Genomic DNA, 16955 nt, shown 5'->3' on the forward strand with positions numbered 1-16955 from the left:
TTCACACCATTCTCCTGCCTCAGCCTCTCCGAGTAGCTGGGACTACAGGCGCCTGCCACCACGCCCGGCTAATTTTTTTGTACTTTTAGTAGAGACGGGGTTTCACCGTGGTCTCGATCTCCTGACCTCGTGATCCACCCGCCTCGGCCTCCCAAAGTGCTGGGATTACAAGCGTGAGCCACCGCGCCCGGCCTATTCAACCAGCATTTATCACTGTGTGCCAGGCAGTGTTGGAGTACTGGGGATACAGCGGTGAACAAAACAGCCAAAACCACCATCTTCACGGGGCTCATTCTTTTTTCTTTTTTTTTTTTTTCTGAGATGGGATCTTGCTCTGTCGCCCAGGCTGGAGTGCAATGGTGCGATCTCGGCTCACTGCAGCTTCCACCTCCTGGGTTCAAGTGATTCTCCTGCCTCAGCCTCCTGAGTAGCTGGGATTCAGGTGCCTGCCACTATGCCCGGATAATTTTTTCTATTTTTAGTAGAGACAGCGTTTCACCGTGTTGACCAGGCTGGTCTCAAACTTCTGACCTCAAGTGATCCACCCACCTTGGCCTCCCAAAGTACTTGGATTACAGGTATGAGCCACCCCACTCAGCCTCATGGGGCTCATTTTAATTGGGGCAGATGGAAAAACCAAGTAAACAAATCAATACCCAGGATCATTTCAGCATGGGATAAGCATTTATGTGAATAAAAGCTAATATGTATAAAGCATCTGCTATGGGTCAGGCATCGCCAACAGATGTTAAATAATTTGATCCTTGCTACCACACGATGAGGCTGTAATCACCACCCCCACTTTACAGCTGAGGAAATTGTGGCTTAACAGAGAAGTTAAGTAACCTGCCCAATGCCACACAGCATTGGAGCAGGTGGAGCTGTGATTCAAATCCAGGCCATCTGGCACCACTGTGCTGGCTGGTGAGCAGAGCACTAAATAGGGCAACTTGTCCAGAGAAGAGCCCTCTAAAGAGGTGACATTTGAGCCAGGACACATGAGAAGACATCCACCATGCAAAATCCAGGAGGCAGAAGGTTCCAGATGGAGGGAACATTGAGTGCAAAGGCCCTAAGGCAAGTAGGGGCTTCACAGGTTGGGAGAAGAGCAAGGAGGTCAGTTCTAGCTTGAGGAGAGGATAGAAGAGGTCAGAGCAGTGCATAGGGCAGACACGTGGGGTTGGGGAGGAGCCTCCTCTGTCCTCCTCAAGGAGGCCCAGGGGACGTTCCCAGGAGCCTCCCGGCAGGTCTGAGGGATCTTTGGGAAGCGGGGCCTAAAGTCGTTCTGGCAGGTGTGGCTCCCCTCCTCTCCCCTATCAGGCCGATGAGGCGCTGGTAAAGCCAATCTTCCCCGGGGCCCATTGCTGGGAAATGAGTGCAGCTGGAACCTGCTGTGTATCCTCGGCCAGCACCACCCACAGGTGGCCACCTCCCTGACTGATGGGGACATGGAAGGGCCCGTCTCATTCTTCCCTCTTCACCCTAAATCCACATCCTCCCTGGCCCTGTACCTCCCACAGAGCCACAAATGAGGGGCTCCCATTCTCCAGTGGAGGCTGGACCACCTAGCTCCTGCCCTCAGGGTGCCCCCCAGAGTGCCCCCCAGAGGCCTGAGTCCAGTCCCAGCTCAGTGAGGGAATGGGGTGTTCCCCAGCTTGGTCTCAGAGAGTCTGAGAGTCAAGAGTCTGGCCTTAGGGAGAAATCTTGGGGGGCTGGAGTGGGATCCACATCCCTAGTCATATAGACCTAAATTAGAGTCCAGACTCTACCCCCATGTGGTTTTGGGAAAGTGGCTTCACCTAAGTCTCAGTTTCATCATCTGAAAAATGGGAATAATCACATTACCTACCTCATAGGGTCACTGTGAAAATTAAGTATAACATGGCTGAGAGGGGGCTTTCTGGGGCTGGAAATGTTCTGTATCTTTACCTGTGAGGTGATATATAAAATTCAATGAAATGTACATTGTAGGGCGGGCTCATGCCTATAATCCCAGCACTTTGGGAGGCCGAGGTGGGTGGATGACTTGAGCTCAGGAGTTTGAGACCAGCCTGGCCAACATGGCAAAACCCCACCTCTACTAAAAATACAAAAATTAGCCAGGCGTGGTGGCAGGTGCCTGTAATCCCAGCTACTCGGGAGGCTGAGGCAGGAGAATCACTTGAGCCTGGGAGGCAGAGGTTGCAGTGAGCCGCGATCATGCCACTGCACTCCAGCCTGGGCAACTCTGTTGGAATCTCATTCTTGAGATTCCATTTCAAAAATAACACCACCACCACCATAGATTTCTGCATTTTACTGTATGTATGTTATAACTCAATTTTTTTTAAATGCAAAGTGCCTGACCCATGGCTAGCACCACATAAATGTTAGGTAGTATTAGCATAAAGTGTTCCATAAATATTTATTGAATATATTTGTTAAATAAGCCCTTGTAAGTACCCTTCCATGTTTTGTTTATCATTTATTTGATTCCCAGGGCTCTTGGGGCCTGGATGCCGAAGGCAGCTCAAACTCAGCATGTCCATGACTGAATGATTTCCTTCACCTCATTCTTGCTCCTCCCGAGGCTTCTCTAACTGCCCAGTGGCTCAACACAGAAATGTGGATGACACCCTGCCTGCCTTTTTCTGCTCTTCTCTCCAGCCCCTTACAGCCAACGTATTACCAAGACTTCATGTAGTAGATTCTCTCCAAAGACGGCCCCCAACCATTCCCCCACCACCCTATAAGGGCATGCTGACCTCCCATCAAGAGGTAGAGATTGAGGCTGGGCACGGTGGCTCACGCCTGTAATCCCAGCACTTTGGGAGGCTGAAGCGGGAGAAGTGCTTGAGGCCAGGAGTTCCAGCCTGGGAGACATAGCGAGAACCCATATCTACAAAAAAAAAAAAAAAAAAAAGAGGTAGAGCTTAAGCTGGGTGAAGCGGCTTGTGCCTCTAATCCCAGCTACTTTGGAGGCTGAGAGAAGATGGCTTGAGCCTGGGAGGCGGAGGTTGCAGTGAGCCGAGATGGCGCCACTGTGTTCCAGCCTGGGCGATAGAGTGAGACCCTGTCTCAAAAACAAACACACAACAACAAAAAATAGATCAATGGCATAAAGGTAGGAGCTAATACCATAGAACAATTGAAAGAAACCATAAGGCCAGGTGTGGTGGCTCATGCCTGTAATCCCAGCCACTCAGGAGGCTGAGGCAGGAGAATCACTTGAACCTGGGAGGTGGAGGTTGCCGTGAGCCGAGATCGTGCTATTGCACTTCAGCTTGGGCAATAAGAGTGAAACTCCATCTCAGAAAAAATAAAATAAATAAAATAAAATAAACCACAGGGATAAATCTTCATGATCTAGGATTTAGCAAGAGATTCTTCAATTTGACACTGAAATCACAAGAAACAAAAGAAAAAAGACAAATTGGATTTCATGAAAAGTAAAAACTTTTCTGCATCAAAGAACATTATCAAGAAAGTAAACAGGCAACCTGCAGAATGGGAGGCAATATTTGCACATCGTATATCTGATAAGAATGTAGCATCCAGAATATATAAAGAACTCGACAACAAACAGACAAACAACCTTCTAAAAAATGGTCCAAGTGGGCCGGGCGCGGTGGCTCACGCCTGTAACCCCAGCACTTTGGGAGGCCGAGGTGGGCAGATCACAAGGTCAGGTGTCTGAGACCAGCCTGGCCAACATGGCGAAACCCTGTCTCTACTAAAAATACAAAAATTAGCCAGGGGTGGTGGGGGGTGCCTGTAATCCCAGCTACTCGGGAGACTGAGGCAGGAGAATCGCTTGAACCCGGGAGGCAGAGGCTGCAGTGAGCTAAGATCATGCCACTGCACTCCAGCCTGGACAACAAGGACAAGACTCTGTCTCAAAAAAAAAAAAAAAAAAAAAAATGAGCCAAGTAAGCGAACAGACATTTCTCCAAAGAAGATAAACAAATGGCCAGAAAGCGTATGAAAAAGATGTTCAACATCATTGGCCATTAAGTAAATGTAAATCAAAACCACAATAAGATATCGCCCACTAGGATGGCCTTAATTTTTAAAAAGGGGGCAGAGCTCTTCCTGTTATCTATCATGGCACAGGATGAAGGTGAAAAGGAGAACCCCACGTGGGAACTTTGCATTCACAAGCTGTGCCTCAACATCTGTGTTGGGGAGAGTAGAGACTGATCCCTGCAGCCAAAGCGTTGGAGTGGCTTGCAGCCCAGACCCTGTGTTTTCCAAAGCCAGATACACTGTCATATTGTTTGACATCCGGAAAAATGAAAAGCCGAAAATGCTGTCCGATGCATAGTTCAAGAGGCCAAAGCAGAAGAAATCCTGCAGAAGGGTCTAGAGGTACAGGAGTATAAGCTGAGAAAAAATAACTTCTCAGATACTGGAAACTTTGATTTTGGGATCCAGGAACACATCAATCTGGGTATCAAATATGACCCAAGTGTAGGTCTCTACGGCCTGGACTTCTATGTGGTGCTGAGTAGGCCGGGTTTCAGCATCACAGACAAGCAGTGCAGGACAGGCTGCACTGGGGCCAAACACAGAATCAGCAAAGAGGAGGCCATGTGCTGGTTCCAGCAGAAGCGTGATGGGATGATGCTTCCTCGCAGATACCCGTTTCTATCCAAAAAGCCAATAAAAAGTTTTCAGGGAAATGTAAAATAAAATAAAATAAGAAGTGGGGAGAGAAATAACAAGTGCTGGCTGGGTGCAGTGGCTCGTGCCTGTAATCCAGCACCTTGGGAGGCCAAGGCAGGCTGATCGCCTAAGGTCAGGAGTTCGAGACCAGCCTGGCCAACATGGTGAAACCCCGTCTCTACTAAAAACACAAAAATTAGCCAGGCATAGTGGCGCACGCCTGTAGTCCCAGCTACTGGGGAGGCTGAGGCTGGAGAATCGCTTGAACCTGGGAGGTGAAGGTTGCAGTGAACCAAGATCATGCCATTGCACTCCAGCCTGGGCAACAGAGCAAGACTCCATCTCAAACAAACAAACAAAAAGAAATAACGAGTGTTGGTAAGGATGTGGAAAAATAGACATTTTTGTTGTGTTAGTCCATCCAGGATGCTATAACAAAGTACTATAGACTGGATGGCTCATAAACAACAGAAATTCAGCCAGGCACGGGGGCTAATGCCTGTAATCCCAGCACTTTGGGAGGCTGAGGAGGGTGGATCTTTTGAGGACAGGAGTTTGATACCAGCCTAGCCAACATGGGAAAACCCCATCTCTACTAAAAATACAAAAATTAGCCGGGCGTGGTGGCAGGGGCCTGTAATCCCAGCTCCTCAGAAGACTGAGGAAGGAGAATCGCTTGAACCCAGGAGACAGAGGTTGCAGTGAGCCGAGACTCTGCCACTGCACTCCAGCCTGGGCGATAGAGTGAGACCCTGCTTCAAAAAGAAACAACAACAACAAAAACCAGAAATGTATTTCTCGTAGTTTTGGACCCTGCAAGTGTGAGGTCATGGTGGCCAGCATGGCCGGGTTCTGGTGAGGGCCTTCCTCTGGGTTGAAGACTGTGAACTTCTCATCATCCCCTCACATGGTGGAGAGAAGGCAAGAGTGTTCTCCGGGGTCCCTTTTCTAAGCACATTCATCCCACTGATGAGGGCTCCACTCGCATGGCCTGTTTACTTCCCGAAGGCCCCACCTCCTAATGCCATCACTTCATGGGTGAGGATCTCAACATATGATTTTGGGGAGGACATGAACATTCAGTCCATTGCACTCATCCATTGCGGCTGGGAGTGGAAAATGGTGCAGCTGCTGTGGGAAACAGTTTGGCAGTTCCTCAAAAAGTTAAACATAGAGTTACCATATGACACAGAAATTCCATTCCTAAAGAACTGAAAGCAGAGACTCAAACAGATCCTTGTTCACCAGTGCTCATAGCAGCATTATTCCCAAGAGCCAAAAGGTGGAAACAAGCCAAATGTCCATCAACAGATTAATGGATAAACAAATTGTGGTCTAGCCATACAATGGAATATTATTCAGCCATAAAAAGGAATGAAGTGCTGGCGCATGCTACAACACGCGTGAACCCTGAAAACATCATGCTAACTGAAAGAAGCCAGACACCAGAGGTCACATATTGTATGATTCCATGTATCTGAAATGTCTGGAATAGGTAAACCCATAGAGACAGAAAGCAGATTCATGGTTGTCGGCGGCTGCGGGGAGGGAGGATGGGGAGAGATTGCCATATGGGTATGGAGTGACAGGAAAGTGTGAAACTAGGAAGAGGTGGTGGTTGCTCAACATTGTGAATGCACTAAGCTGAGGCTCCCCCCAACCAACAGCCCTAACTGAGCACCCAGCCGGCAGCCAACAACGACTGCCAGCCACGTGGGTGAGGCCACTTGGGACCTTCCTGCCATCCCAGCAACCCCACGTGATGCAGAACTGCCCTCTCACCCTACAGAATCGTGAGAAATAATAGTGTTGTTGTTTTAAGGCACACAGTTTTGGGGTGATTTATCTTGCAGCAAGAGGTAACCAGTTCTACCTGTAAACACTTTACAAAGCCACCCGTTTCTCTCTATCCTCACCACCCTCATCCAAGTCCCTCTTCTCTCTCCAGGCAGCAGCTTCCTCCCCAGGGTCCCTACCTCCAGTCCAGCCGCCTGAGGTCTATCCTTCCCTGCAGCCAAAGGGAAACTTCCAGCTCCCGATCTCATTCTCAGCCCTCCACTCAGTATCCAAGCATTCAGTGTGCCCAACAAGGCCCTGAGGGACCTGTCCCTGCCCATCTCTGCAGTCCCAGTCCCCCCTCACCCATCCCTCTATCCCCTACAACTCACAGTTCCTGGAACTCAGCACGTCGCTTCCTTAGCACAAGCAGTTCCCTCTTCCTACAACAATCTTTCCTACCTCCTCTCTCTTCCCCTGGCTCTTTTTCTCCTTCAGGCCTCAGCTCAGACACCACCGGCTCCAGGAAACCTTCCCTGACCACCTGGGCTGAGTTAAGTGCCTCCTCCAGGCACCTGTTCACCCCGGTTCTGACAAGAGCGGTAGCTGCTCTGGCCTTTTTTTTTTTTTTTTTGAGACTGAGTTTCACTCTTGTTGCCCAGGCTGGAGTGCAGTGGCGCGATCTCAGCTCACTGCAACCTCTGCCTCCTGGGTTCCAGCGATTCTCCTGCCTCAGCCTCCTGAGTAGCTGGGATTACAGGTGCACGCCACCATGCCTGACTGATTTTTTGCATTTAGTAGACACAGGGTTTCACCATGTTGGTCGGTCTGGTCTTGAACTCCTGACCTCAGGTGATCCACCCACTTTTGCCTCCCAAAGTGTTGGGATTACAGGCATGAGCCACTGCGCCCAGCCTACCTTTTTAACAATCTGTCTCACCATCTAGTGAGCAATATCAGGGCAGGGACAAAGTCCTCTTGTGTTCTCAGAGCCTAGTGCAGGCCTGGCACAGTAGGTACTCAGGGAAACCCAGTGGAGGGAGGTAGGGATTCTGTAATGCAGGCTGGGGACCTCACATCTCACATGAGACTGGTACATGAGTGAGGTTGGGCTGTGGGCTTCCCCGAGCCTCCCTTCTCCCAAGAAGGCCCTTGGCCACTTGAAGATGCCTGGAGCAGATCTGGGTCAGGGAGGGACCACTGGGGGCTGAGGTCATAAATGTCCAGGCCGAGGGAGTGGAGTCCTCCTCCAAGTGCCAAACACCTGGGCAGTAACAAGTGAACGACATGTCTGTCTCCCCAGTGAAGAATGTCCCAGGCCAGGCACAGTGGCTCATGCCTGTAATTCCAGCACTTTGGGAGGCTGAGGAGGTAGATCACCCAAGCTCAGAAGTTTGAAATCAGCCTGGGAAACATGGAAAAACCCCATCTCTACACAAAAGAATAATAATACAAAAAAATTAGCCAGGCATGGTGGTGCATGCCTGTAGTCCCAGCTACTTGGGAGGCTGAGGTGGGAGGATCACCTGAGCCCAGGGAAGTGAAGGCTGCAGTGAGCCATGATCGCACCATTGCACTCCAGCCTGGGTGACAGAGTGAGATTCTGACTCAAAAAAAAAAAAAAAAGATATCCCAGCCAGGCGCGGTGGCTGACACCTGTAATCCCAACACTTTGGGAGGCCGAGGTGGTCAGATCATGAGGTCAGGAGTTCAAGACCAGCCTGACCAACATGGTGAAATGCCATCTCTACTAAAAATACAAAAAAATTAGCCAGGTGTGGTGGCAGGTGCCTATAATCCCAGCTACTCAAGAGGCGGAGGCAGGAGAATCTCTTGAGCACGGGAGGCGGAGGTTGCAGTGAGCAGGGTTCGCCTCACTCCACTCCAGCCTGGGCGACAGCGCGAGACTCCGTCTAAAAAAGTGTCCTGATAAAGAATGTCATGCAGTGGTTACTTCCATGGGCTATGCAGGCAGGCAGACTGGGTTTCAAATCCTAGCTCTGTAACCTCCCAGTTATGTGACCCTGGAGGAGCGACTTCACCTCTCTGATGTTCGCTCTGCTCATCTGTAAAACTGAACACAATACGGCCGGGCACAGTGGCTCATGCCTGTAATCCCAGCACTTTGGGAGGCCGAGGCAGGAAGATCACTTGAGGCCAGGAGTTCAAGACCAGCCTGGGCAACACAGTGAGACCTCATCTCTACTAAAAGTAGAAATAAAAATTAGCCAGGCATGGTGGCATGCACCTATAGTCCCAGCTACGTGGGAGGCCAAGATGGGAGGATCGCTTGAGCCCCAGGAGTTCAAGGTTGCAGTGAGCTATGATCATGCCACTGCACCAAAGCCTGCAAGACAGAGCAAGACCCTGTCTCAACAAAAAAAGGAATCTGGGGAAAACACAAAAACAATCATAATAGTACATAAAGAATAATTCACTCAGTCTTTACAACCATTAAAAGAGGTGGGTACTCTCCTTGTGCCCATTTTATAGATGATGAAATTGAGGCCTGAGGGCATGCAGGACACAGGTAGCCGAGGCTGGATTTAAACCAGGCAGTCTGAGTCCTCCCAGTCTGAGTCCTCCAACCCTTTAAACACCGCCCTACACTGCTCTCAAAGCCCCAAGGCCTACCTTTCCTGTAAGTCTGGCTGCTGCTCACCAAACAGATCAGCTGCATGATCTCAGGCATGTGAACCTCTCTCTGGGCCTTAGTTTTCCCACCTTCCCAGAGAGGATCACAGGAGCCAGTGCTGAAGGACACTCCCTTTTGGTTTAACAATCCAGGCCATGGCCAGCGTCTGGCTGGAGCTGGTGACCCACTGACCAGCTAGCCCCAGCTGGGGCAACACACTCCATGGGCTGGGCTGTCACAGGCGGGTCACCGCACATTGACAGCTGTACTATCCCCTCCACATTGGTGGGGTTCTGGCCTCTGCCTATTTCCAGCCCCCCAGGGTCCTTGAGGGAGGCTGCAGCGGCCACCCCCAGATGTCTATTCCTGTCCCTGGCCTAGCGCCGTGCTGGGGAAGCAGCAGCTATTTTGAGGTCCTTCTCCCTCCAAGTGTGAGCGGTGGGAACGCGCTGGGAACATCCCGAACTGGGAGGCCGCCCGCCCGCCACAGCCTTGCCTTGGATCCGGGCCACACCAGTCCTGTGGCTCTGCCTCTTCTCCTAAGATCAGCTCTGGCAATGTGATCAGCTCTGATCACAGCCACCGCCCTGGGATAACCCAGGAGAACTGATTGCAAGGGGCTTCTGCTGGAGATGGGAGCACAGGGTGACTGGGCTTTGCCCTTGGCGGGAGGACTGGACCCACTAGCTGGGAGAAGGAACCACTCTGAGCTTGAAATTGGGGACAACATTGAGAACAGTACTATAAAAATACCTGGGCAGGCGCAGTGGCTCATGCCTGTAATCCCAGCACTTTGGGAAGCCAAGGTGGGAGGATTGCTTGAGCCCAGGCCTTCGAGACCAGCCTGGGCAACATAGTGAGACCCTGTCTCTATTACATTTTAATGTATATTTTTTAAAAATACCTGACATTTCTTGAGTGCTCACAATTAAACAGGCCTTGTTCTAAGCATGTGACATGAAGGTAAACTGTTTAATCCTCACAGAAGGGAAACGGGTTCAGAGAGGGAGAGTGACTTGCCCAAGGTCACACAGCCAGTAATGGCTGAATCAAGACTTGAACCCAGGTCAGCTGGCTCCAGTTCATGCTTTTAATCACTTTTCTCCCCTCTGAACCCTCCAAGCCCAGGGACTAATATGAATTAGGAGAAAGACCACTAGCTTGAAGAGTCCGTCCCTCTTTGTAATTGGGCCAGGCAGACTACCCCTGTGAGCTCAACTCTCTCATCTATGAGATGGGAATAATGATAATACCCACTTCCAGAGCTAAGGTAAGGACTGGTGTTAACATACCTTGGGGACTGGGGCTCAGTAACTTTTACTTTTTTTTTTTTTTGAGACAAAGCCTCGCTCTGTCGCCCAGGCTGGAGTGCAGTGGTGCACTCATGGCTCACTGCAGCCTCAACCTCCTAGGCTCAAGCAATCCTCCCACCTCACACTCCCAAGTAGCTGGGACTACAGCCACGTGCCACCATGCCTGGCTAATTTTTACTTTTTTATAGAGATGGGGTCTCACTTTGTTGCCCAGGCTGGTCTTGAACTCCTGGCTCAAGCAATCCTCCTGCCTCAGCCTCTCAAAGTGCTGGGATTATAGGCATGAGCTACCGCGCGTGGCCAGTAACTTCTTTAAATTATGAAACTAACATATGCACATCTCCATTTGTCTTTTCAGGATGCTACAACAAAAATACCACAGACTGGTTGGCTTAAACAACAAATATTTATTGCTTTTATTGCTCACAGTTCCGGAGGCTGGGAAGTCCAAGATTAAGGTGCCAGGAGATTCTGTGTCCTCATGTGGCAGGAGAGGGAGAGAGCACTCTCTGGGGTCCCTCTTTTTTTTTTTTTTTTTTTTGGAGACAGGACCTTGCTCTGTCACCCAGGCTGGAGTGCAGTGGTGTCATCTCAGCTCACTGCAACCTCTGCCTCCCAGGCTCAAGCTCAAGTGATTCTCCTGCCTCAGCCTCCTAAGTAGCTGGGATTACAGGCATGCACCACCACTCCTGGCTAATTTTTGTATTTTTAGGAGAGACGGGGTTTCCCCATGTTGCCCAGGCTGGTCTTAAACTCCTAGAATCAAGTGATCCACCCACCTCAGCCTCCGAAAGTGCTGGGATTACAGGCATGGGCCACAGTCCCCAGCCTGGGGTCCCTTTTATAAGGGCACTAATACCATTCATGAGGGTTCAACTCTTATGACCTAATCACCTCCCAAAGGCCCCATCTCCTAATACCATCATCTTAAAGGTTAGGATTTCAGCATATGAATTTGAGGGAACATAAACATTCAGCACACAAACATATGGCAAAATAAAATGGAATAAAAGAGGACATGGTAGAAACTAAGGCCCTCCTACTTCACACCTGAATTCCTCTCCCCAGAAGTAACCACCAACAGCTTCTTGGGTCACCCTTTGGAAATTTTCCATGCAAATAAAGGCAGAGAAGCCATATAGAACAGTGGTTAAGAACATGGACTGCCTGATCCAAATTCTGGCCCTGCTGTGGACAAGCTACGTGAAGCTTAGGCCAACAGTTTGTTCTCCCTGAGCCTCGGTTTCCTCATCTGTAAAATGGGGTTAATAAAACCAAGTACCTACTTTATAGGGTAGTTGTGAGGATTAAATGAGTCAGTCTAGGCAGTATTTATTTATTTATTTATTTATTTTGAGACAGTTTTTTGCTCTGTTGTCCAGGCTGGAGTGCAGTGGCACAGTCTCAGCTCACTGCAATCTCTGCCTCCTGGGTTCAAGCGATCCTCCTGCCTCAGCCTCCCGAGTAGCTGGGATTTACAGGCAACTGCCACCGTGCCCAGGTAGTTTTTTGTATTTTTAGTAGAGATGGGGTTTCACCATATTGGCCAGGCTGGTCTCGAACTCCTGATCTGCCCGCCTCGGCCTCCCAAAGTGCTGAGATTGCAGACATAAGCCACCGCGCCCAGCCTAGGCAGTGTTTAGAATGAACATTCCCTGGCCCATAGTTGTCCGATAAATACACACATACAGTGGACCCCTTCTGGTAAACACTGAGGTGGCCTTTTGCTATAATCAACGATGCTGCAAGCAAGACACATCCTCGTTCACCTGTCATTTGGCACAAGTGCAAGAATCTCTGTGGGAGAAATTGCTGGTGGAGAAATTGCTGGGTCAAACAGTAGAGCCCTTGTAATTTCAATTAATTTTTGGATGAGCAAATTCTCACAACAGGCAGGGACAGGGAAAGAGGTTCACGGGGCAGCAAGGACAAAGGAGGAGCAAGCTGCAATGTTTTGTCTGAAGTCCAGGGAGGGCTGCATCTGTCCCAGCAACCTGGAGGATGCGGCGGCTCCCCAAGCCCCTGACTAAGCAGATGGAGGGTTTAATTTCATCTAGATTGTCCTCATAAGGGTTTTACAGAAAATCAAGGTTAAGATTCGAGGAGTAGGAGCCTCTTATGAGCAGTGGCTGCTTAATAAAATGCCGGAGCAGATACAGTTTCCCTTTGCCACCACCCACAACGGCAGCGTCTGGGCTCTGACAGAAACCCCTCGGATGCCAAAGTCACCTCAGAATGGTACCCCAGTTGGGCTCTCTTTCCTCAGCATCCTTCTAGGTCCCAGAATACAGAGTAGAGAGCAAGGGGTTAAGAGCATGGGTTTTAGGGTAAGACAGATGTCCACCCAAATTTACTGTATCAACTTGGGCAAGCCATTTTCCTCCCTATGTCTCAGAGGATAATGGGCCCTGCCTTCAGGAGGCTGATGCGAGGACTCAACCAATCAAACCCAGAAAGGACAGTGGCCAGCACACTGGGAGAGCCCAATTAATGATCACCCAGCAGACACGAATGAAGAATAAAGACTGTGACCCTGGCTGGACGCGGTGGCTCACACCCTGTAATCCCAGCACTTTGGGAGGCCGAGACAGGCAGATCACATGAGGCCAGGAGTTCGAGACCAGCCCGGCCAACATGGCAAAACCCCGTCTCTACTAAAAATACAAAAAGTAGCCAGGTGTAGTGGTGGGCACCTGTAGTCCCAGCTACTCAGGAGGCTGAGGCAGGAGAATCGCTTGAACCCAGGAGGCAGAGGTTGCAGTGAGCCAAGATGGAGCTACTGCCCTCAAGCCTGTGGGACACAGTGAGATCCTGTCTCCAAAAAAAAAAGAAGAATCTGAGAAGTCCCAGGACGACTGTAATAATGCTAACAGTAATGACAACAGCGACCACCCCATTGATCCAGGGCATACCTGACTCGGCTAAGGGCACAGGCTGGGGTCAGACAGACGTGGATTGGGCTCTATTGTGCACCTGGGTGAGTTGTGTGTCGCACCTGGGTGAGCTCACCTCTCAGAGCCTCATCGGCTTCCTCACCTGTGAGACGGGGAGGATAATGGCTCTGCGGCCCGGCTGGAGAGAGAACCGAGGAGGGATTGGGGTGTGAGCCCCCGCCGCTGCCCTTTCGCGGCCGGCATTCCGGGGGCGGGCACGGCCGGGGCACACCCCTGTCGCCGTCCAGCGGATCTCCGGGCCCCGGGGGAGGCGGCCGCTCCTCCTCCAGGCCTCCGCGGGCGGATTCCCCCGCGGCCTCCCGCGCCGCGCAGCGGGGACCCGGGTGATTGCAAACAGCCGCCGGCCTCATTAGGAGACTTGTAATTAGCGGCTGGCGCAGCCCGAGCCGGCGCGGGCTAATTACCGCGGGGAGCCCGCCGCGCCGCCAACGCGCCAGCCCGCCCGCCCGGCCACCGCCGGCGTCTGCACCCTCCGGGGCCAGAAGGGGCCGGGCCTGGTTCAAGACTGGGAGGCCGCGGGCCTTGCCAATGTCCTTCCTCCCGGGGCTGTGCCTGTGGGGGAGAAGTAAATCATTTGTTCAGAACAGCGTTTACTTGCCGGGGGCCGTGGCACACGCCTGTAATCCCAACACTTTGGGAGGCCGAGGCGGGCGGATCACTTGAAGTCAGGAGTTTGAGATCAGCCTGGCCAACATGGTGAAATCTCTACTAAAAATACAAAATTAGCCGGGCGTCGTGGCAGGCGCCTGTAATCCCAGCTACTCAGGAGGCTGAGGCAGGAAAATTGCTGGAACCCGGGAGGCAGAGACTGCAGTGAGCTGAGATCGCGTCACTGCACTCCAGCCTGGGCGACAGAGTAAGACTCAGTCTCAAAAAGCAAACAAAACAAAAACAAAAAAAGGGCTTACTATGCACGCTGTGCCAGGCATTTTGTCCACGTGACCCCGCTTAAACTTCATATCCACCCACGAGGGAGGAACCATTGTTATCCCATTGCACAGATGAGGAAACTAAGATCTGAGACATGAATTAACCCTCCCGACAGCACCTGGCCGGGCCGGTAAATGACGGAGTGGGGAATCGAACTTCCATCTGTCGTCTCTCCGTCTTATTACACTAAATGGACGAGTGAAACCCTGCACAGGAGAGCACCAGCCGTGTTGACCAGAACAAGGAGTCAGCTGGCTTTGGGTTCAAATTCTGATCCTGCTCCTAACAGGACACGAGGCTTTGGTCTGAGCCCCAACTGCATCTATAAAATGGGCGAAGCATTGCCGTTGAAATGAAGGCTGGGAAGTGTTAGGAGTGAAATTTGTATGAGGGGTGGAGCGCTCAGGGGTTGGGGGTGTCTTGTTCTCTCCGCGCACTGCGGGCCTCTGGCGCCCCCTGTTGGCCAAAGGAGGATGTCGCAGACACTTTCTGGAGAAAGGTTGTTCTTGGGTGGGGAGTGCCGTCACTGTCACTGGTCCCTCGTTAGGGCCACGGCGTTCCCTCTTCCTATCCTTCTCTTGCCTACCTTCCCCCACATCCCTCCTTTAAGGTGGCCAAGAAGAGTGGGAGATGGGAAAATTCAGAACTCATTCCAGATCTTGCAAAAATCAGTTGTGAAAGCTGCCTCCATTACGGACCTCACAGGACCAGCCAAGGCCAAGACACTTCTACAAATAATCAGGGATGGGCAGAAAGACTAAGCTACAAAGCCATACATCAAAGTATTGGGTATAACAAGAAAACCTAGAAATAATGTAAACATCTACCAAGGGGATACTGACCAACTTCCCAGTGGTACGTCCAAACAATGCAATACTGCACAGCTGAAAAAACAGTATTGTAGCTGAACAGTTGACATGAAAATATAGCCAAACGGCCAGGCGTGGTAGCTCACGCCTGTAATCCCAGCACTTTGGGAGGCCAAGGTGGGTGGATCACCTGAGGTCAGGTGTCTGAGACCAGCCTGGCCAACATGGTGAAACCCTGTCCCTACTAAAAATACAAAAATTAGCCAGTTGTGGTGGCACACACCTGTAGTCCCAGCTACTCCGGAGGCTGAGGCAGGAGAATCGCCTCAATCCAGGAGGCAGAGGTTGCAGTGAGCTGAGATCGTGCTCCAGCTTGGGCAACAGAGTGAGACTCCGTCTCAAAAAATAAATAAATAAATACAAAAATGAGCTGGTCGTGGTGGCAGGTGCCTGTAATCCCAGCTACTCGGGAGGCTGAGGCAGGAGAATCGCTTGAACTCAGGAGGCAGAGGTTGCAGCCAGCCAAAATTGTGCCATTTCACTCCGGCCTAGGCAACAAGAGCAACACTCTGTCTTAAAAATAAAAAAAGAAAAAAGAAAATATAGCCAAACAACAGGAATCAATCTTACAATCATGTTGAGCAAAAGAAGCCAGACACAAAAGAAAACATGCTGGAGAACATTTATAACAAGTTTAAGAGCAGGCAAAATTAATCTAGCAGGGTAGAAGTGGTAATAGTGATAGCAGTAAGGAATTTGACTGGAAGAGGGCTCAGGGAACCTTCTGGGATACTGGAAATGCTCTTTAATTTTGGAGGTGGTTATAGAAGTCTATCCATATGTAAAAGTTCATTGAGATGTACACTTAAGAATATATACCTTATGTAATACCCCATAAGACATTTTTAAAAAATACTTAAAAAGAAAATAACAGAAAAAACATAATTTAACAGAGGGCATAGTTCTCAAACTGTTTTCTCTGTCTCAGGACCCCTTTACATACGTTACTGAGGATGCCCAAGAGCTTTTAGTTTTGTGGGTTATATTTACTATGGATATTAAAGTTGAGAAATGTTTAAAAAACAATACACAATTCCTAGAGCAGTGATGTCATCACGTCAAGCAGCCTCTGGAAAACTTCACTGTTCACTCTGAGAGAATGAAAAAGACAAGTAACATCTTAGTATTATTGTAGTAATTTTAAATTACTAATTACTTAGTAATTTTGACTTCGGGGACTCCTAAATCGAGTGAGTTTAGAAAATCTCAGGGGTCCCCAGAAGACACTTTGAGAACCGCTGGCCCAGGGGGAAAATGACAGAAGAAAACACACTACACGACAACAGTTATTCTCTCTCAGTGCTGGGATTATAATTTATTTGCTTCTTTGTGCTTTTCTGTTAAAAAAAAAAAAAAAGGTAAACGGAAATGGAAAACACAATGACCACGTATTGTTTCTGCGAGCAAAAAACGAGACGGCACACTCGCCTCCCTAAGATTGTTGAAAGGCCCAAACAGCAATAGCATATTTAGCTGTATGGAAGAATTAAACTGAGCTCAAATCTGAAAATAAAGGTCCGATTTCCCGTTTGTCAATCCCTGGGCTGTGAGGTGCAGGGTCTTGCCCTCAAAATCTCCACCGTTCACCTTGGGGAGAGAATATACTCGCATACATAACTGTGCTGCAAGGTTCCCAGGGCCCCAGGGGCAGCGGCTGCATCCTACACAGTATTGTAAACTTCGGTGTGCAGCAGAACCACCCATTACAGCTGCAAGCCGCTCCATCTCGGGGTTCATCCCTCAAACTAGTCAGTGACCCTCCGCAGGACGCATGCGCGCTTACAAACGCAGTTAGGCGGGGCTTGAGGGAGCTGACAGACTTCGGCCTCTCAAC

General features: G+C 50.1%; 1 pseudogene; it reads left to right on the forward strand.

Moving 5' to 3' along the window:
- The first annotated feature begins 4083 nt into the window (after nt 1-4083).
- Nucleotides 4084-9246, forward strand: LOC116479375 (large ribosomal subunit protein uL5-like; annotated as a pseudogene).
- Nucleotides 9247-16955: the final 7709 nt, after the last annotated feature.

The sequence above is a fragment of the Hylobates moloch genome, unplaced genomic scaffold (genome assembly GCF_009828535.3).
Source record: "Hylobates moloch isolate HMO894 unplaced genomic scaffold, HMol_V3 SCAFFOLD_12, whole genome shotgun sequence".
Taxonomy (NCBI): domain Eukaryota; kingdom Metazoa; phylum Chordata; class Mammalia; order Primates; family Hylobatidae; genus Hylobates; species Hylobates moloch.